Source organism: Brassica napus, chromosome C8 (assembly GCF_020379485.1).
Source record: "Brassica napus cultivar Da-Ae chromosome C8, Da-Ae, whole genome shotgun sequence".
Taxonomy (NCBI): domain Eukaryota; kingdom Viridiplantae; phylum Streptophyta; class Magnoliopsida; order Brassicales; family Brassicaceae; genus Brassica; species Brassica napus.
In genome coordinates this window covers 10,892,455-10,898,454 of record NC_063451.1, presented here as the reverse complement: position 1 = coordinate 10,898,454, position 6,000 = coordinate 10,892,455, and positions in this window count along the sequence as shown.

The window sequence follows — 6,000 nt, the reverse complement described above, 5'->3', positions numbered from 1 at the left end:
AGGAGGTGGAAGGTTCTCCGCAGTTTGCTGTGCACCTGGCTGGAGCGTTTCATCAGGGTTTTGGCCTGAGGAAGCCTTGTCCGCGTGTGCAGCTCGATTGCCCGGAGTCTCAAAATCAAGTCTTCTACCGCTGCGGGCTCTTGTGGTCCCGCGCCGGGCTTTGCTCCTGGCCTTCGCCGTTAAGGTTTCCACCTGTTTTGCGAGAGAGGCCACGAGTTTTCCTTGTTCGTCCGACTTTTTCTGAGCGGAGGCGAACATTTTCTTCATCTGGTCTAGTATCGCGGTGTCGGCAGTGACCGTTGATACGTTTCCAGCTGGAGTTTTATCAGCGTTGGCATCGACGAGAGTCCCGTCGTGCGTTTGCGGGTCTTTGTCAGCGTTGGTCGTCATATCGGACTGAGCGTGTGTGGTTGCGAGAGAGATAGATCTGTACCCCCCCTCCCCCCTCCTTCTAGCGCCAAACTGTGGGAACCGAAATTTACACCGTCGAGTTTTGTTAATCGGAGGAAAGCCAAGTTAACCTAGCCTTCCCTGAAGGTCCCGGTTATCTGCTGGGCCACACACGACACGATCAATATGAAAGAATAAAATGAAAATAAGCAGAAAAAGAGAATAAGAGGATTTTATTTCTGAATTCGCGTTTGAGCGTGAACAACAAGTAAAGACCTAGGCTACAAGAGCTGTCGGCCCGTTCGGTAGTCTAGCGACCTAAATCTAAACTAGTTGAGTCGCAGCTCGATTAGTAAAAACGGAAAAAGATGCCTAAATTGCTCTAAGTGCTAAATTGCTCTGATGTGCTCTTTTTTTCTCCCTCTTCGTCCTAGGTCCTCCTAATATGCTCCTCCTTAGGTCGGTTTACCTCTTCTTGGGCCGAATTTGTCGCGAAGCGGGCTTTTCCATATTTCCATCTTCTTTGTGATTATCTTCGGAAATTTGACATTTATTTCTTCCCGCGGATGAGATAAACCGTCATACCAGTCTTTGGGCTCAAGTCTTTTGGGACTTTAGATGGGCCGTTGTCCGCAATTTGGACCCTCTTTAGGCTGCATTGAGACTTAAGCGTTTTTACGATTTTACTTGCGAAGTAGCCGTTGGCAAAGGCATGGTTCTTCCAACGGAACCCTGTTTCTTCACATAACCTAGGCAGTTGGTGTTAGGTTAACTGTAACCTGCTCTACTACTAAGAATAGGAAATCTTTCGAGAGACATAACCTTCCCAACTTCCCGAATACTTTTGACGATGTTTTTTAGACGGAACATTGGTATCGTATCCACGGACCCGAAGACTGAGTTACGAAAACTTCGGACGAAGATGCATGGTTATGGGATGGGACCGGGTTTGGAATGGTCCACGGAGAATTGGCCGCGCTCGCCGGGCGAGCTGATCCGTGCCACGGTCGAGCTCGCCGGCGAGCTGGCTCGTGTCACGGCCGAGCTCGCCGGCGAGTCGACCGGCAACACGGCCGTTCTCGCCGGGCGAGCTGGCTCGTGTCGCGGCCGAGCTCGCCGGCGAGTCGACCGGCAACACGGTCGTGCTCGCCGAGCGAGCTGGCTCGTGTCATGGTCGTGCTCGCCGGCGAGTCGACCGGCAACACGGTCGTGCTCGCCGGGCGAGCTGGCTCGTGTCATGGTCGAGCTCGCCGGGCGATCCGTTTCGGCTATTCGTTTTCTCGGCTTTTGAAGTTTTGACCGAGATTCGGTTTTTCTGAGGACTTCCGGACATCGATTCCGACGTTACCGATTTTGACCCCAACAGGAATATCCTATATATTAATAGAGAAACATTAAAAAAGTTATAACCTGTACTTTGTATTAATTAAAAAAGTGTCATGCTGAGTTCTCACGTAATTGGAAGCTAATGCTGCTTACGTGGCGGCTTGAGAATCAATTGAGAATTTTGTTAGTTCAAAATTAAATTGCTACGAAATCTTATATTATATAGTATGTCCATTATGGACCATTCATTTTTTTTTTTGTCATCGACTTATACAGACTCATACTGACTCTGTAAACCAAACCGGATGATCTATATCCATGTGAACGACGAAAGAACACTGCTTCCTAACACTGCGTGCTATTCTAGCCCCCTTTGTATTTTGCGTCCGTGATACATAGATAATCTCTGATCGGGTGAAACTCTCTTTCAGGTACTTGACATCTTCCAAATAATTTGCAAAAACTGGTCATTTTTCTGGTTCCGAAACCATCTTCACCAATTGAGAACAATCCGTTGCAAACGTGACCTGAAATTGACGTAAATTCCTCATACATACCATTGCCCAGAGTAGCGCTTCCATCTCCGCATAAAGGGGAGAAAGACTAGCCCGAACATTCCTTGCCCCCAACAATCCATCGAATCCTTCTAGAGTATTGTACCAACCTTGTCCTGAAAAAGTATCACCCTATTTCCATGAGCCATCCACAAAACACCATCTTCCTGGAATTGACGGCAGGGTCGTATCTGCTATTTGTGGTATTGTCCTCTTCTCCTTCAAAATCTTTGCTTCAGCCCACAGTGTTGATTCTGTTTCTGCCACTTTAAGCGTATCCAAAGGATCAATGTCTGGATTACTGAAAACTTTATTATTCCTAGCTTTTCAGATATACCATATTATCCATGCAAACTGATGATCTTCCATCTGCGGAACAACTCTCCAGAACAGATGATCCAAATTTGTGAAGAGAGCACTTGTTGGAAAGATAGCTGGGTTTGATGGTATCTTCGATAGCGCCCAAACCTGAATTGCTAGAGGACATTCAAAAAACACATGGTTTATGGATTCCTCCTGGGCTCCACATCTTCCACAACAAATATCCCATTGTATTCCCTTGAATGTAAATTCTTCTTTACTGCTATACATCCTGTCACTAATTGCCATAGGAAATGTTTTAACTTTGGTGGGCATCGTATTTTCCAGCAGTAAGCCTTCAGAATTGCCTTTCTCTATCTGGATATCCTGATTTGACCGTATATTTTCCATTCTTTGTGAAGTGCCATCCATCTCTATCTATCTTCTGAGTCCTGCTCAATGGTATGCTTTCTATAAGTTTTTCATCCAGTGAATCTACCAAAACCCGAATTGCCTGTGAATTCCAAGTGTGTGAGGTATCCATGATCAATGGACCATTCATCTATCAAATTAAAATTATTATATATTATTTCCTTAAATAAAACCTACGGATTACCTAACATGATTAAGAAATATATGGCAATTAATGGTTTTAAATAATAAAAGTTTGCTAACAATCTGTATACTTTCTATCACTTTTGTTTAATTATTTATTATTAAAACAAATTACACAATTACATTAATCATATAATAAAATTTTAGTTTTTTTGTATATGTTATATTTTGAATTTTTCAAAACGAGTATAAATTACTTAAACTGTTAAAAGTCTCACATAAAATTTTGTGATCAAGGTTTAATTTTTTTTTCTATAATAAGATACAATGATTATAAAATTATATGAATAAATAATTTTATTTTAATAGGTGTTTATGTTAATATATATATATATATATTTTTATATCTTTTAAATTAAACACATCATATGAAAATCAATATTTATATTTTGATATCTGCGTTGAACATATATTGAAAATTTAATATTTTAATTTTGAAATCTTCATTGTTTTTTTACACGATAATAAATTATTGAAACCACTAAATATTTCACATTAAAAAAAAAAATCGTTTGTGTAAAATTTTGTTACACAAATATACAAATAATCATAAAATCCTATGAGTAGAAACCACATTTAATAAATATTCATATTAAAAGTATACTATACATCTATGTTAATATCATATAAATTTAATTATATATCATATACGATAGATAAGATTGATTATTTTGATTTATTTACCCTAAAATGATTGCGAATAAACAAGAGCAGTCGTTTGATTTATATGCGCACGCCAATTTATTACATAATAGTAACTGATTTCTTAGTTTTTTAATATATATTTATTATTTTATTATTTCATAATATGCAGAACACATAAAGTAAGTAATAAATATAAAATATTTATTCTACACAAGGCGGTAATCTTAACTTAAGTATGTATCTCTTTAGTAATTTTAAATCTTAAACATTTTCTAAATCTCAGGCCAAAACAATATAACAAAATGAGAATAAACTCAAAGAATCAATATTTATAACGAGCAATAACCAAAATAAAAAGAAACGGCACAAAAATGAGAAAAATATTGAAGATAAAAAGGATTGGCACATGAAAATAAACTTTCATAACAATAATTAACTTTTAAATTGCTAAATCATTATATAAAACGGAGCTGACATAGTTTCATTGTAACCAAATAGTAGTCCTGAGATTATTCGGTCTAAAGTTAGGTTATTATGCTATAAATGATTTTTTGACCTAAAATATTTATAAAAATGAGATCAGCTCATCAGTAAACAAATTATGTAATTAACAAAAAAAAAATATAAAAAAATGTTTAAGGGCCAAAAATATTAATTCGATCAAGAATATAAATTTTATTTTTCCATACGATATTTCTTAAATAATTTTCATATAAATTCACCATGCGCAAGGCGCAGGTCTTATCCTAGGAATGAAGTAAATATGAAGAAGGTATGTTTGATTAGATGAACGATGTCTTTTAAAGACAATTACCAAAAGAGACAACCTTACTTTGACATAATTACTTCTCTCTGGATGTCATAATGATAATTATATTAATGCATATATTCATGGTAAAGTTTTCTAAATGATTTTTTGTTTCAGTTCTTTTATTGTAAAATTCTTTGATTATGTGAAGGTACACACCTCTCATTCCTGCTTGCATGTTTATTTATTTCACAGTATCACTTATTATTAACTTTTCTCAGCATATGCGTAATGTGTTTGAGTGTTCCAAAACAGATCTTTCTTTAATAAACTGATCCTTAAAATTAAATTATATCATCGCTTTCGTTAAAAGAAAATATATCTCCCATTCTTGTACTTCTATTTTTCTAATCACCGGAGATTTGCCAAATATAACTCAAAACTTGATTTTAAATGCAAAATTATACTCAAACTTGAATCAGTTGTAAAACTAAGCTAAAAACCTTGTGAAATTACAGTCATCCCCTTGTGACCAAACAAAAAAAACCAGAACTCATTTTTAAGAATATAGCCCCAGAAAATCTTCAGAGATATTGTAAGTCGTGTAGAAGATGTGTAGAGAAGTTTTCTAGTATAGTTGATCTTAAAAGTAATTTATAAATTTTGTAAAAAATATTTTGACAAGTGAAAAATTGAAATCATGTAATTATTCACAGTTTTAAGTGATATAAATTAAGATATATTAAAATTGAATTGTTTTTCAACATAGATGAGTGAAAGTAGTGCATCATGATATTCTTTGGTCTAGGGTTTGGCAACATATGTTGTAGTATTGTATGTATTCTCAATGTTAGATTTTGGAAAACTTAAATGTTTTTGTGAAAACTTAAAATTTTACCTATATGTGTTAATTTTTGTGTATAGTAAAACCTTTTCAAGACTTCCAGAAAGTCGTCCAAACCGTACCTAATATTTTCGCCTAAAATTTTAAGAAAATTTTATTTTCCCGCTTAAATATTAAATTTTTCCGAATTTTTATTTTTTTTTTGAAATTTTGCATTATATAATATTTAGCTTTACTATATTAAAATGCAAAACCCTAATCTCATAAAAATAAATCTCTCTCTCTCTCTCATCTCATCTTCTCATGAACACTTTTCTTCTCATCATCTTCTATAGCTTTCTCCCGTGGTTTAACCTCTCCTGGTGACTCACTGATGATAAGAGCAGCATGAACTCAAGATCCGACTCAAGATCTCTCACGCCGGACCACCTCTCTCATGCCGGACCACCTCTCTCACGGTTACCTCTCTCTCTCTCTCTCGCTCTATGTCTCTCTCTATGTCTGTGTGTGTGTGAGAGTTTTGATTAGGGATGGCAATCAAAGACCTGGACCGCGGGCCTGACACGTAAAGGCTTGCT